This window comes from Triturus cristatus, chromosome 8 (genome assembly GCF_964204655.1).
Source record: "Triturus cristatus chromosome 8, aTriCri1.1, whole genome shotgun sequence".
Classification (NCBI taxonomy): Eukaryota; Metazoa; Chordata; class Amphibia; order Caudata; family Salamandridae; genus Triturus; species Triturus cristatus.
Genome location: NC_140591.1, coordinates 1,562,942,672 through 1,562,960,188, shown reverse-complemented (window position 1 = coordinate 1,562,960,188; position 17,517 = coordinate 1,562,942,672). Strand labels below are relative to the sequence as shown.

General features: G+C 43.3%; 1 protein-coding gene across 1 annotated transcript in view; it reads right to left on the bottom strand.

The window, feature by feature from the left end:
- LOC146806154 (olfactory receptor 51E2-like) overlaps positions 1-17,517 on the bottom strand; it is a 46,711-nt gene that overhangs the window by 24,990 nt on the left and 4,204 nt on the right. The window lies entirely within an intron of this gene.

The window sequence follows — 17,517 nt, the reverse complement described above, 5'->3', positions numbered from 1 at the left end:
TGGTGTGCAATTGTGAGTCACACAGCCTGTGGGAAGAGGGTTAGGGGTTTGCTGAATGCATGGGAACAGCAAGTTTGGAAAGGTGTGACTAAGACAAACACTGCACAACAACAATATTCATCAGGTTGATGAGCAGCACATCGTCATCATTATCAAATCTGATGTGGAAGGAAATTAAGGAATGACACAGTTCAGCTAATCCATCAAAAACACTCCTTCAGCCCCAGAGACACAAGTTATAATACTTCTGTCAAATAGGTTGGAACAATACATATTAGGGAGAAGTGAACCCACACAGTTCTAAAACGTATAATTGTTAAAAGAGAAATGATGATCAATATAAATGCCAGATTGGGCGGGGCATCTGTATTGTTCTTGGAATGTCTATCTTGGGTGCATTCCTGAACCGGTCCAGTAAGGTAAGCAGGAGTGTTGGAGCTTTCGTGCAGAAGAAGAGAAGGCCTGTGGATTGTAAAACAGCAAGGGGCATATTTACCAAAATGTCACGCAGCGCAACAAGTCACCTTGCTGGGCTGTGTGACAGGGAAAGGGCAGCAGTGCGCAGCATTTAACATATTACAGCACATTCCTTTCTTTTCCTTGGGATAGCACACGATGCACTGCTTAGCGCCAACACAGGCACACTTGCATCATGTTGCAAGGGTGTCTGCGTTGTAAGCAGGATTATTTTTGTGCAGGAAGGGAGACAATCCACCACAAAACCAATGTCCTGAGGATTTTTTATCTTTATATGGGTGTTGCAGAATGCAGCACACATAGAAAGAGGAAGTAACAAGGAGAAATAAAGATATTTCTCGTTGGTATGCCTCCCCTGAGAAGGCATAGCATTCTGACATATTTCCAGGGCTACCTGTATTGGTAAATCTGGGAATGCTTTAGAATCTCTAGGTGTATGTGTGGGAACACCATTGTTCCACCCATGGAATGCCTTCCCAGGGCACAGCAACACTGATAAAATAACCAGGGCTAGGTGTTGTGAGCTGGCAGAATCAGAAGTAGTGTAATTGCATTGACAGCAAATGACAAACCATGGGCCCCACAATAGTGTTGAAGCTAACTTTAAAGGAACAACCTCAACAAAGTGGAATGTCTGCGCAGGCAATAGAGTATCAATGTGGGAATATATGTAAATCCCTTGATTTAAAACTGTTGTAGTCAAAATCTTCACTTTCAGAGTATCTGTTTCTCACATGGCAGTATATCTCTTGACTGATGAATTTCTTAGGACAATAAATTTGAAAGGGCCATCAAATATCAATGACTGTCATGCGACGAAAGTCTTAGTTTAAATAATGGAACAAATATGTACTCTATGTAAATAAGTGACACTGAAAGAGCAAATGGAAGGTAAGCACCAACCATGACAACATTCAAAGTCATAAAATTCACATTTGTAATGAGGGACATTGACATCCTTTATCAATGTAATAAATTATTAAATTGTGCCTATATTTGCTGCATCTCATTTCAACAAAGTAATTGACACACATTGCTAACATAGGCCAATACAGAAGCCATACCCTAGGATCAAACCTAGGTCCATGTTCCTCATGCGACCAGTCCAGCCAGTACTGCCAGGCCAGGTCCTCGCTGGACCAGAAAGAAGCATCCTGGGATGGGTTTCGGGGTATTAGCCCTCATCAGCTAGGCTAGCTTGAATCCAGTGGCACAGTGAGCAAGGGACCCACATCTGGGCATACCCATGGCCACTTAGGGCAAACATAGCAATCACAACAAGATGATGGATGGAGTGCCAAAACTTTTCAACCACTCACCCCCAGTCACAGATCGGGGTTGAATCAATTGTTCTTTTGCTCAGTGTGCCACCCCAGTTTGGACTCAGCCATATGCAAATCAGCCTTGACCCTGTTCCGCATGGGGACAGTCCAGCCTGACCTGCCAGGCCAGGTCCTTGCTGGACCAGTTTTGGGGAATTACCCCTCATCAGCCAGGCCAGCTTAAATCCAGTGGCACAGAGAGCAAGGGACCCACTTTCTGGGCGTACCCTTGGCCACTTAGGGCAAACAGAGCAAACACAACAAGATGATAGACAGAGTGGTGACACTTTTCAACCGCTCACTCCCAGTCACAGATCTTGGCTTAATCCATTGATCATTTGCTCACGATGCCACCCCTGTTTGTACCTAGCTATATCCGTAGGTCAGATAGCGATGATCATAGTGTAATTACCACTAACAAAAATACATACTTATGATCAAGAAATGGTGTAAGAATCAATGCCAATAAGTATTGATTCCTCAACATTGAATTTACACTATATACTTTTTCTGACAGATACCTCACTGTACAAGCCTCTTGGACCACGTTAGTCTTCCAAACATACATAGGTCTCATACACAAAAAGCCCACATTTCGATTCCTAGGTCAGTTTTACTTCAGACTACTTGTCATTGCAAAAACTATACCTGAAGGCTGATCATTCCAAACTGAAATATCCAAGTCAGGTGTCAAACAATGGCAACGTTTAAGCAGCAACTGGACATGCAATGTCATACCAAACTATGAAAGACCCTGGCATACCATGAAGGAAACCAAGCACATCATAGTTGAAATAATGTCACATTTATTTGTGAGTGTCAAACTCACTGTCACTATTCCAACTTGTAGATCTCATTATCTTGGCAATCTTCTGTCTAAACACAATAACTCTCATGTTGATGTGTTGTATCACTCACATTCTGTACAACACATACAAATAAACCAAAATTTGGCAACAAGCATGTGTAAAGCAATGTCCAACATGATTAACAGTGTCAATCAAATTACAATATATTACATAATACCTGCATATAAATGATACATAGGTAGTTGGGTTCAACGCACAAAGAATACAATCATTTACTTGTGATACTGCCTATTTTCAGGTGACCAGGGATATGGTTGCATTTTATACAAACAAGGGAACCCGAAAAATGGCTAAGGACCACGGGTATCAATTATATATGTAGAAAACAATGGTCCTGAACAGACACTAAATTTTACATAAAATTAAATATGGACCACAATGGGTTACTATACACATCCGATGTCCAGCCGGACAGGGGATTTTTTATTCATCAGATACTCAAGGATACGGTCAAGGATAATGAAAACACTACATTTATCGTGGGGCACAATCCTGCACCCTACAACATGGGGAACGTGCGGGGGAAAAAAGGAATAACAATGCAGACAGTTTAGGACAAACAACAGTTACAGGCAAAAGCTGAGAGCTGTAGCAACTTGCAGGCATAAATGAAGTTGTAGCAAGTTTGACAAAATAGAGACCACAACGAGTAAGCACAATGGATATTTGTGGCACTATTTTTTAAAAAGTCGACGTTTCGATCCCAAGCTCATTGATTAACGGGATCATCTTCAGGACTAAATTTATAACATTTGCCTGGTTTTTAACGCCCCAATTGAGGACATAGGGGTATCACATATGGCAGATCAGAGTGGAAACTGACAATGAAGACCAGCGTCAATGATGTTGCTTTTTGTTTGGTCGCTTGCAGTTAAGGTTTCTGTAAACCTTAGTGGGCGCTGGAGCGTGCTGCTCCTTGCCTGAATCGGCTGTTGGATAGTTAGATTGTGGTGCAGATGGGCCACATTTTATGCGCCGAGGTATTGCTTCAATATACTAATAAGTTACAGTCCGAGCTATGGAGAGACACAGCAATGGAGATCTCTATCCTCAGCAACGATGTGCTGTGTAGTGACCGGCTCAATGGCAGGCACCAGTGCCAGGGATATGGTTGCAGTCATAGCTGATGACCCCATACACAAATCCACGGACAAATGGGCAGGACTACAATGCAGCTTTGTGCAAAACCTGTAATGTGGTCAAGCATATGTTTGGAGTACGTAAGTCCTACTTTATGCGCCTTGACAAGTTAGATGGGAGACTGCTCTATTCACCTGCTGTGGTGTGCAAAATTACATCAGTTTGTGCAATTTTAAACAATTTGGGCATATTAATCAGTAACATCACTTCTTGTGACGCTGCGGCAGGGCAAACCACCAAATCATATCTATGAGGCTACGCAAAGACACTTTGCATGGCTTTGAATGGCCTCTTAGAAATGGAGTTAGGCAAGGCAGCTCAAATCGCTGCATTGCTCAACTCTGCGCTACAGGGACATTCCATGGGTGTTGTGGTGGGTGTTCCCAAGCAACACCCATAGATTTTGATGCTTCCCCAGATTTACAACACAATGTAAACCTGGGGATGCACCAAAACCTCAAGCCTCCCGAGGTGGGGCTTAACGAGGAGAAATTCCATTATTTCTCTCCATTTATTCCTCTTTCTATGTGTGATGCATTCTGCAGCACACATAGAAAAAGGAAAACGCCTCAGTGGATAGTTTCTGTGCTGGAAGGTGTTCCTTCTTGCACGTAAAGCATTCTGCCGACAGCAGAGGCACCCTTGCACCATGGTACAAGGGTGCCTGCTGTGGTGCTAGGCTGCCAACACAGCGCTAGCATAGGGGAAAAGGACAGGAATGCCCTGTATTGGATACATATGGTGCATTCCTGTACTTTCACCTTGATGTAGAGCAGCTCAGTAAAGTGACTTGCTGTGCTGCCTTGCACCAAATAAATGAGGCCCTATATGTGTAAGGACCAATGTCCCAATGGATGATGAGGGGCAAATCCCACATGAGCATGAAGAGGCAGAAGACTCATGGGGAGAGATCATCCAAACAATTGCGGGTAAGCGCAGATGGGAACAAATTGTGGATAATTGTTTTACCCAGTAAAATGGAATTTATGTCAATAATGACAGAAACTATGTCAACTTCTCAACCAATAAATATTTATTTTGAATTCATCCACTGTGCGGTGTTTGTGTGAATGTCAATGTACCTATATAGTTAGTCACATCTTGTCAACTAGATGTAGGCCTTAATATGTATAAATTGTATTTCTTCGCTGTTGATAAACATAGGGGCATATCTTACATAGAACAACTCAAAGCAGCAAGTCAACAGTCCTTCTGTGTTTTGCTGCATCAAAGTTTGTTAAATGGGGCACTCATTGTATGATGGGTCACACATCTCCCAGAAAGCCAGTCCCAGAGGCAATCTTCAAAATGAAGTGTGTTTTACATATGAACTAGCATGCAGAGTGATAGCACTTTGCTGGTATATATGTTGCAGCAGATTCCATCACAGACCATGGAAGACATCTGTCATGGCTAAGTGCCAAGTCTCAGGAGTAGATGTCAAAATGAAATTTGTAAAAAATAAATTCTTGCAGGTTGGGGGATCCACAAAACTTGCCAACACTTGCTACACAACATGTTTACCATACTTTACATAGCAATGCAAGGAGCCTCAGAGGCATGTAACAAAACATAATAAACTGCAATGTGTGGCATTTTTCAGAAAAATAGGAATTGAGAGATATTTGCCAACCGGCACCTCAAGTTAGGAAGAGAGAGATGGATAATGTGTAAAGAGTGTATGTAAAAATGCAAGCAGAAATTGTTTTGGACATTCACAATTTTATTAATTATGGGGCAATGTTGGTGTTGGATGGGACATTTCTCCTGCATGGTAGGAGGTGTGTATCCATGGCCTGAGTGACCCACTACATAGTTGTATGGATCACTATCATGGTGTATTCCCATAGGGTAAGATGTATTATGCATATGTAATGACATAGGCCTGTGCCATTGATTGCAGTCTGGTTAGAGCAGCAGGGCTACCCAAAGACCTCCCCTCATAGTTGTTGTACACTACTGCCTTCACCAGGAATAAAATGAGGGTGGCAGCATATTGTTTGCTGATCAGTAGTAGTGAAAATGACCATTCAACCCTGGGCCACTGCATTGAGGCTTGCAGGCTCACTCACCTCTTTTAAAGTTCTGCTGCAATGTGTGTTACTCACTCCTGCCCAACATCAGTTTGATCTGGAAGTATGGGTGAGAAAATCATGTGCAGAATGCATTACCCTGTGCAAGACATACGTACCAAATATTTTGAACTGTGCAACAGTGATCACACGGTTAATGTGTGTGTGCTATTAGTTTGTGTTCAAAGTGACACACTTTAGTACAGTTCAAAAGGACTTTAGTACTGAATTGTGTGCGCTGACAGAGAGTGTGTGCTGCATCTCAGAATGCTATAGGTAGCATGATACATGTGGATTACAGTACTGATGACTGATTGTGCTGTGACTGTACACAGCGCAGACGTGCCTGCCCCACTACATAACATGGAGGGCCTTGCATTCCTTTGTTGGTAAGACATGGCTGCCTGGGGAAAACATGAGAATTAAAAGAATTTCACCTGATGGATTTAGGTAGTCCAGCAAAGCTGAAGCTGGGTTGGACATAAACTATAGTATGGGAGAGCCAGTCTGTCTCTGTGCTTTCGTAAGTGTATGTGGAATCTGTGAGGGATGGACACATCTCAGGAAGAGAGAGATTGGGCTGAATAGGGAACCTAGAAGAAAAGCGCAGAGGGTCTAGGATCAATCTTTTAATGCACATATGACCTTGGCTGACATCCAGGTGTGTAGCCTGGTAATGCAACTGAAAATTGTTATGGGAGCAAGCAGCTCTGGAGTCCTGACTTCCTATCTTGCCCTGTTGTATGCTGTTCCCCTAGCTTGGTGATAAGTTCTGCACATGCATCCCTTGAAACCAGAGTGACTCCACGGGCAATCTGCCTGCCATCTTGTTATAAATAATCAGGGACATTAAAGACATCCAACCACCCTGCTTCAGCATCTGGAGTCTGCCATCTGTCAGTCTGCACCGACAAGTGGTGCCTCCCAAGTCCTGGACTCATGGAAGTGGGCCTAAGGTGTTTGCTTCAGCAGAAGCCAGGCTTCTTCTGCAGATCCTGTGTATCGCCTCCTTTGCGCGGGTCAGAGCCAGCGCATCACACCTGTTACGTGGATTGGAACTGGAGCATCACCTCTGTTGCTCAGGTCGGAACCAGCACATCTCACCTGTTGCACGTCTTGAAACTAGTGCATCTCTGCCATTGCATGGGGCTTAACATAGCTGCATAAGTCTGACTGTGCAGCCCATCACACAATGTACATTTGCATAGAAATGTGTCAGGAAAATGGCCACAATTGTCAAAAGCATGCTGGTTACACCCAGGAAAGGAGGCACTGAGTGTGGCAGGTGCATACTAGGAAATGTAAATGTCACTTTCCCTTTCTGTTACTGTCTGTTGGTTGGAGCTGGTTGTTGGGGGTGTTTAAGAAAGTGCTTTGCTGAGTTTTTGGCTGTTTGTGGTGTAGTAGGTGTCTGATCTTTCCTTGTTTTCTCTGTATTGTATATGTTTTGTGTGTTTGATTTGTAGTTTGTAATTGTATTTTTCTTTGTATTGTCGGGTGTTTGTCATTTTGAGGTTTTTGTAATTTAAGGGTAGTTTGTTGGTTAAGGAGTTTTTGTTTTGTTTTAGCGTGCGAGGGAGGAATAGTGCCATGCCTGAGAAGGGTAGAGGGCAGAATTATTTACAGAGAGAGGTTGGTTGCTTAGTGTGGCTAATAATGCACTACCTGCCACAGATGGTGGCTTCTGGGGGTGGGGTGAGCCAAGGCTATCCCCCAATGGAGAGAAGAGACTAATGGGAGAGGGTGCAATGCCATATGATACAGGTGTTTGGAGATAAACGTACAGTTTCGCAGCTCAAGCACCATGGGGCTGATGTGATAGCCTGTAGGGCCGATCTGGAGGACCTGCTGGGTATGGAGGTTGGAGGCCCTGTAGGTAGGTATTTCTCTACCATCTACATATAGTAATGTTGCTATATTAGTCATGCTAATCTTTAAACACAAAATGTGCTGCCATGTGTGCATGCCTTGTGACACACAAAGCAAGAGAGAGTGACACCAAGTGCCAAAAGTATCAAAGGGTCACACTAAGCAGCACACCTGCCATACATTCTGTCTTGCACTGTATGGAGCAAGCACTGATGGGGCAACGTAATGGCAAACAGCCCTTTCCCCAGTTGAGGATCGCTTTTGACCAAGAACCTGCCTTGATGAGTGTTTTGGCATGTCAGTGTAATGGGATACATGACGTATTGCTGTTTTGGCTCACTCACCTGACGCTGACACTAAAAACGATGTCAGACAAACTGTCCCTATGGCTACATTCACATCACATATCACCATCAATACTGAACATGCTATAAGGTATGTCTGTATGGCAAGGCTAGTCTGTATGTCCCAAGTGACACTTTTTTATCAGTATGCACAGTAAGTTACCTTACTGTGCCGACCCACAGTGAAAGTAGCAAACACAACAAGATGATGGACAGAGTGCTGACACTTTTCAACCGCTTAACCCCACTCACAAATCTGGGTTTAATCCATTGTTCTTTTTCTCACTATGCCACCCAAGTTTGGACACAGCCACATGCAAATCATCCTTGACCCTGTTCCTCATGGGAACAGTCCAGACCGAACTTCCAGGCCAGGTCCTTGTTGGACCGGAAACAAGCATCCTGGGACTGGTTTCGGAGCTTTACTCCTCATCAAACATGCTAGCATGAATCCGGTCGCACAGCGAGCAAGGGAACCATGTCTGGGCATACCATTAGCCACTTATGGCAAACATAGCAAACACAAGATGATGGATTGAGTGCTTAAACTTTTCAACCATTCACCCCCAGTCACAGATCTGGGTTTAATCCATTGTTCTTTTGCTCACTATGCAACCCCAATTTGGACCCAGTGCATATACAAAAAAGCCTTGACCCTGTCCCTCATGGGAACAGTCCAGCCCAAACTGCCAGGTCAGGTCCTCGCTGGCCTGGAAACAAGCATCCTGGGACCGGTTTTGGGGTATTACCTCTCATCAGCCAGGCTAGCTTGAATCCAGTGGCACAGCGAGCAAGGAATCCACGTTTGAGCATACCTTTGGCCACTTAGGGCAAACATCGCAGGCACAACAAGATGATGTACGGAGTGATGAAACTTTTTAACCACTCACCCCCAGTCACAGTTGTGGGTTTAATCCATAATTCATTTGCTCACTATGGCACCCCAGTTTGGTCACTGGAATATGCAAATCAGCCTTGACCCTGTTCCTCATGGTTATAATCCAGCCAAAGATGCAAGGCCAGGTCCTCACTGCACTAGAAACAAGCATCCTGGGACTTGTTTTTGGGTTATTACCAACCATCAGCTGGGTGAGATTAAATCAAGGGTCACAGCGAGTAAGGAACCCATGTCTGGGCATACCCTTGGCCACTTAGGGAAAACATAGCAAACACAACAAGATGATGGACGGAGTGCTGAAACTTTTCAACCATTCATCCCCAGTAACAGACGTGGGTTTAATTTGCCGTTCTTTTGCTCACTATGCCACCCCAGTTTGGACCCAGCCATATGCAAATCAGCCTTGTCCCAGTTTCTCATGGGAACGGTCCAGTCCAAACTACCAGGCCAGGTCCTCGCTGGACCAGAAAAAAGCCTCCTGGGACCAGTTTCAGGGTATTATCACTGATCAGCCAGGCTAGCTTGAATCCAGGGGCACAGCGAGTAAAGTAACCACACCTGGGCATACACTTGGCCATTTAGGGCAAACATAGCAAACACAAAAATATGATATATGGGGTGTTGAAACTTTTCATCCACTCACCCCCATTCACAGATCTGGGCTTAATTCATCGTTCTTTTGCTCACTATTCCACTCAATTTTGACACAGCCATATGCAAATCAGTCATGACCCTGTTCCTCAAGGGAACAGTCCGGCCCGAACTGCCAAGCCAGGTCCTCGCTGGACCAGGAACAAGCATCCTGTGACAGGTTTTGGAGTATTACCCCTCATCAGCCAGGCTAGCTTGAATCCAGTGGCACTGCGAGCAAAGCAACCACTTCTGGCCATGCCCTAGGCTACTTAGGGCAAACATAGCAAACACAACAAGATGATGGACGTAGTGCTGAAAATTTTCAGCCATTCATCCCCACTAACAGATATGGGTTTAATCCACCATTCTTTTGCTCACTATGCCACCTCAGTTTGGACCCAGCCATATGCAAATCAGCCTTGTCCCAGTTCCTCATGGGAGCGGTCCAATCCGACATGCCAGGCCAGGTCCTCGCTGGACTGGAAAATAGCATCCAGGGACCGGTTTCAGGAGATTACCATTCATCAGCCAGGCTAGCTTGAACCCAGGGGTATAGCGAGCAAAGTAACCACATCTGGGCATACCCTTGGCCACTTAGGGCAAACATAGCAATCACAACAATATGATAGAGTGTTGAAACTTTTCATCAACTCACCCCCATTCACAGATCTGGGTTTAATTCATTGTTCTTTTGCTCAAGATCTCACTCCAGTTAGGACCCAGCCAAATGCAAATCAGCCTTGACCCTGTTCCTCATGGGAACAGTCCAGCCAGTACTGCCAGGCCAGGTCCTCGCTGGACCAGAAAGACACATACTGGAACGGGTTTCGGTGTATTACTATTACCCCTCATCAGCCAGGCTAGCTTGAATCCAGTGGCGCAGGGAGCATGTGACCCCCATTTGAGCATACCCTTGGCCACTTAGGGCAAACATATCAAACACAAGAAGATGATGGACGGAGTTTAAAACTTTTCGACCACTCCCCCCCAGTCACAGATCTGTGTTGAATCCATCATTCTTTTGCTCACTGTGCCACCCCAGTTTGGATCCAGCCATATGCAAATCAGCCTTGAATCTGTTTCTCATGGAAAGAGTCCAGCCCAAACTGCCAGACTAGGTACTCACTGGACCGGAAACAAGCATCCTGGGACCGGTTCCTGGGTATTACCACTCATAAGCCAGGCTAGCTTGAATCCAGTGGCACAGCGAGCAAGGGACCCACGTCTGGGCATACCTTGGCCACTTAGGGGAAACATAGAAAACACAACAATATGATGGACGTGGTGATGAATCTCCTCACCCGAGTCACAGATCTGGCTTTAATCCATCATTATTTTACTAAGTATCCCACCCAGTTTGGACTCAGCCATATGCAAATCAGCCTTGACCTTGTTCCTCATGGGAAAATACAGCATGACCTGCCAGGCCAGGTTCCCACTGGACCAGTTTCAGGGTATTACCCCTCATCAGCCAAGCTAGCTTGAAACCAGTAGCACAAAGAACAAGGGATCCACTTTTCTGGGCGTACCCATGGCCACTGAGGGCATACATAGCAAACACAACAAGATGATGGACAGAGTGCTGGAACTTTTCAACCACTCACCGCCAGTCACCGATCTGGGTTTATCCATTGTTCTTTTACTCACTATGCCACCCCTGTTTGGACCCATCCATATGCAAATCAGGCTTTACCCTGTTCCTCATGGGAACAGTCCAGCCAGAACTGCCAGGTCAGGTCCTCGTTGGACCGGAAAGAAGCATCCTGAGACCAGTTTTGGGGTATTACCCTTCATCAGCCAGGCTAGCTTGAATCCAGTGGCACAGCGAGCAAGAGACACATGTCTGGGCATACCCTTGGTCACTTAGTGCTCTCCATGCCACTGAAGTCAAGCTTGCCTGGCTGTTGAAGGTGAAACCCCAAAACCAGTCCTAGGATGCTTGTTTCCAGTCTAGGGAGGACCTGGCTTGGCAGTTTGGGTTGAACTGTTCCCATGTGGAACAGGGTCAAGACTGATTTGCATATGGCCAGGTCTAAACTGGAATGGAATGAGGAGCAAACAAACTATGGATTTAGGTCCAGATCTCTGTACTGGGGTGAATGTATGACATTATTCATCATTGTGTCCATCAATTGTTCTTTACACTTTTTTGAAGTTTGCAGAACTTTTATCATGTTTTTATATGTTTAGTGCTAGCTGTCTTTAAAACCAAAGTTGTTCCTAAAGATAAGATGTCTAGGGCACACTTTTATTGTGCCTGTTTGATTCACAGCTTTCTGAATGTTCCTGCTATGTCATATGAACAGCTGCCCAGTACTGCTGTTCACCAGGTAGCCTCAAATAAAGGTCAGGAGGTCCGAAAGTGCCCCCCTGCCTCCCCATGTTATTGTGAATGTATGGGCAATATAAATAGGGCAACTGGATGTATGCATTTGGGCACCTGTGGTGATGTTTGAAGATTGATAGTTTCAAGCATTTGGTACATAAGCCATCATCAGCCACTTAATCTGCAGATGTAACCACAAACAAATTGTGTCCTACCTCAAATGGTACAAACGTAATTCAAAACGTATCAACAAGTGTTGCTGCAAAGTGAAATGACCTCAATAAAGCTGGTCTGGTAACGTTTCTGTTGGCTACTGCTATATTTAAGTATGACATTATTACTGATGAGGTGCAAGAAGTACCAAGACAGTGTTACCGAGTTTTAAAATGAAGAAATAATGAAAGAAAACTATTACAAATTGTGCATCATTATGTAGCATATTTTTCTTTATCTTGCAGCGTAATATACTTGAACCTGCCGCATAACTTTGACCTCTTCTGTAACATAATTCTAGTGGAAATGAATTTAGGTGTGGGTAAATAATCCTACCGATCAACACTAGAAATATGGGAGACTCCTGCCTGTTCTTGTAATTGTGTGCCAAATCTAAAGGCAATTTGTTTAAACATGGAGGACAGAGTCAGCAGGATAGCCACCACATGCCAAACATTGTGCTACTGATTGATGCTGGGAATGTGGCAGCGACATCCCAAACTTTTTCCAGATCGGGAATTACACACATGAAAGGGTGCAAATGACATCTCAACATGTGTTTCTGTAAGGGTGTGAGTACATTCTATGAAGTATGGATAATTCATGGATAATTCATCAGTTTGAAAAGTGACCTGAGGTATTGCTGTTGTAGTCCTGCCTCAGGGGTACTGAACCTCTTCCAAAGAAGTCCATGTCATACCTGTATGAAATGGAGCAACAGAGGAGCAATTACACTGATACACTGATAACCTGGAGGCTGCAGGGATGTAGAGCAGCTACTCTGTTTATCCATGGTGTTGTGCAAATCATTCATTAGCAGCTGTATCAGTGAAATGTGTATTGTTTTAGTACAGTGTGCATATTTCATAGTTTATAAACCTATACTTCTCCAGTAGGCCTCAATTCATGGATACAGTGTCATTGGCATGGTTGTGGGCAGCAGGACAAACACACTAGGAGTCACATGTATTGGCATTGAAATGCCAGCCTTATTCTCCATATATCCCCTATGTGCCATTTCTGTGAAGCATTCATACAATGCAAGGTGAGAAGTCAAGTTATAGAACTATGTAAAAGTTAAAATGCAGGAATGCACAGTGTTAGCAGGATTCGACATATTACAGTGCATACCTACTGGTGGGGTCATTTTGCTTGGCTAGCACCAAGGCAGGCACCCTTGCACCATGGTGCAGGGGTGATGCATAATACACAACATAGTTATTGTGCAGATCAACACTCCTGCATGCATGCACACACTCCTGGGATGCATTCACCATTTTGTGTGTGCCCTGATTAATGAAGCCAAGAAATAATAAGTGTACAGAAATGTTACAAAATAAAGGTTCTCATGGTTTTGGTACACCGGTATACCAGACGTTTTATGTCAGCTTCAATGTTTTTGACTGATGTTAAATTGGTAAAGTGTTCAATAGTAAAGTTTTGAAGGAGTTATACACCCACCCTCTATTATGGAGTGGCTACCTGATGCAGAGTAAATCAAGTTAGCATTATGTGCTAACTTGTGCAACTCCAGATGAGTTATGAATTGCAGAATCAAACAAGCTGGACTAGTTTATCTATATTTTAAAGAACAAGAGCGACCCATATGTCCCTGTGAACTGGGTATTTGCAAAAGGCAAGAAACAATGTTCACAAGGAACTCATTTTATACACCATTATCAATAAAAACAAGCAAAAATTACTCGCAATAAATTAAATCAGCCTGAATAATGTTGAATCACGGCAACGATTAAATACCAAATCCAATGATTGTCATGTAATGCACAGTCGAAGCCCAAACAAAAAAATCAAGAAGAAAATGTCATTTACTTCAGCCGAAGTAAATATGATTTATTTCTTATTCATCAAATACCAAATTACAAAATCATTTTGCTTATACTACAAGCACATATAGTGAAAGGGTGATGTGAGTCCCAGTGAGGTGAACTTAGCCTAAAGTGAATATAAGTGAAATTGGGGAAAAGTCTTTTAAAAACAACATAGAGGGGCATCCAGTGGTATGATGAATCTTTCTCGCCCTTTCTTTGTAATGTCGACGACGTTTCGACCCACTCTGGTTATGGGGTCTCTTCAGGACAGGTTATCTGGGGACTATAGATTGTATCCGATTCTAAGTGTTGTGCCTGCAGCTGGAGACAGGACCTCTGGACGATTCAGAGCAGTATTATGCCGAATTGATACAGGGCCTATACGCATTCAAGCTAGCATAACTTTGACGACAATGCAGATTAAAAACGCGCATATGATGATTCATACAATGTTACAAGTTCGCGCTTCTCCTCAATAAATCAGTTCCTTTGTGGAAAACGAGATACGAGAGATGAGTTGAGCATCTGGACTAGTTTATCTAAGCAGCAATTATGTATGTTTAGAACACCTATGCTCCCCCTTGCATGATGCAAAACCAACACCAAAAGTGACCAAAGCCGGACAATGTCTACAGCTTCCTATTGACACATCATCATGACAGAGAATCACTGTTATGAGTGATATCCTTATTATAATAGTGTGACTACATTTCCCTATTGTACGCCTACACTAACCTCACTTGGTTTAATATGTTATATTAGGAGGAGTCTTTGTACTGAAGGTATATTGTACATATCTCTATCTCAATATTTGTTGTAGGTATGGACTGGCACTTATGATTGCATGAGAATGTCAGCCAAATTTTGAATAAACTACAAGTACATTTTACATTTGGGGTAATATGTGTTTTCTTTTACTCCCTAGACAACATAACAGCAGACATGGCAACGACCTTTGAGCTAAGAAGTGAACTCTATTGACACATCCATCACATTGCCAGAGCCTATAGGAAGATGGGTCGCATTTACGAAAGTGCAAAGATGGGTGGAAGCAGGTCAGACCCACAAAAAACACCAGCGTCAACACAATCTCTGGTGCGGGAGACAGTAGCAGCATGTCAGCACACAGACCACAGCGGGCCCTCAAGTGCATTTCACGTTACAGCCACACAGTAAAGTGGCCCAGACATGCAGGACCCTCCACTTTTAATTTGAACATGGTCCAGGAGATGTGGAGACTAACAGGAGTAGGGCTTTGGATAGACCAGGAACAGGCGAGCATTAGAAGATTTTGTTAAACTGCCAGTGAACTGAGAGGTATTGCAACACAAATATGACTCTCTCCCTCTGAACATTCTTTTCCCAGTTCTGTCTTGGGATTATTTGCTATAGTTAGTAGGCATAGTGTTAGTTAAAGTTAAGTTTAGGTGCAGCTTCAGTGTAGTTAGTTTTAAATATTTGATATTTTGGTAGGTAGTAGATTTTTTGTATGTTTTTATATTGGTAGTCATTTAAGTGGGTGGGGGTTAACGTTTTGTGCGTAAAAAATAATAAATAAAACCCCAAAAAGTTAAAAATAAAAATACCCCAAAAATATATATTTGTTTAGGCATACATGAGTGTTCGTATAACGTTTAGGATATAGTTGATATTTGTATTATAGTGAGCTATGCATATTAGGGGTGAGGGCCGATGTTTAACTAGTCGTGTGAGAATAGTGCATTAGACAAGAAAGTATAAGCTAGTGTTAAGGATGGTTAGTGTACAATAGGTAGACATAGTTCGTTTTTGTAGGTTGTACTTTTTCTAGGTTAATACATTTATCATTGTTCTCTAGTTGGATGATATTAATTTTGTCATAAGTTGGTACTGTGGTGTTAGGTGAGTAGAATACATGATGGGCACATTGACCTGAGTGCACTGTAGTTATATGTTACAATATCAGAGGCCTATGAACAACTGTTAGTCTATCTCACATTTGAGTCATGTATGAACCCTTTTGCATACTTTAGACCAGTGGCCTTCAAACTTCCTAATGCTGCGCCCCCCCCTTAAAAAGAAAAATACTTGCCCCCCTCAATATTTTCACAATTATTCTGCTAAATTGGCAATGTTTAAATATGTATGAACATATTCAAACATTACAGTTAAGCTCGATTACCCCCAGCAGTGGCTGGTGCAGGTAAGCGCAGTGGGGTGGTGGGGTGGGGCTGCCGGGAAGTCGACAGATGACAGAATAGGATTTTTTCATTTATTTAATTTTCCCCATTCCATCGTCTGTTGAATCCCCCCTGCACTGCCCCTGTCCCGCACCACCGCGCTTACCTACACTGGCTGCTGCTAGTTACCACTTTTTACACATACTCCCAGTCAGCAAATAAGTGCTAAAAGTTGTTAGTGATGGCCCATTACAAGGTGGCTTACTGCATCTCATGTTTTTAACACTTAAAATAAAGCATGATGGTTCTCTTGGGCAGAGACTGTTGCCCCCACTGAGATCACTTAAGGCCCCCCTAGGGGGGCCCACCCCCAGTATGAAGACCTCTGCTTTAGACACTGCAAAGGCTCAGTTGGTGATATTACACACAGCAACACAGGTAGTCTCCTCATGTATCACCCTGTGTGAAAGTGATAGGGCAGGTAAAGGTTGGATTTTACTTTCACTACAGATTGCTGCTCTCTGACTGTGCTAGGACACAAGCTGTTGCCTTGCATTATCGCAGACATCCTTGCACCATTGTACAAGGAGGTCTTTGTTGTCGGCTGGTTTTTAATTGTGCATTAAGTTACACCTGCCTGGATGACAGCCATTATCATTGGCATTAACTACTTGTTAAGTGTGGCACATAATGCAGCTCACTTAGGTCAACTAATTACAAAGTTTAATGTCCATATATCTCCAATTTTATCCTGGCCTGGGAAAGTGTTACATTGTGTAGCTGCACTCACACTCAACACATATAAGGTCTCTCAGGGAAAGTGTGACACATTTTGTTTATTTAGCCTACTGTTGCATTAATCAGCATTTATCAGTCAACACAGGACTCAGGCATGGTGCCCTTGCATTTCTTGGTTACTACTATTCAAGATATTGGTTTGGCCTTGTGCATCCTTGTGTGGAACATATACTATGCAAATTCATGAGGTATATGGGCATGAGTAACTGGCTAGTATTAGTACAACCATGCAGATGTATGTACTGTTTATTCTCTTTAATGTGACCAGTGAGGTTATCACTGTAGGTCATATCCACTTAGCAACATATATGTGGATGAGTGAAACAGTATGCTACGTATTTGTGTAATTTGAGACAGATTCTCACTGCATGTCTATGACTTAAATGCAGCTTGTTGTTACACTCTGGCATTATATTGAGAGACAACTAATTTCTCAGCATTCAAGTGCAATGGATGTACAAGTGGCTTAGGATATTAGACCTACAACATTTAAATGTAGACCTTTCAGAAACAGCCTCACAAAACTCATTGTAGGTTTAAATGTATATATATATCATTTTTAATCCAG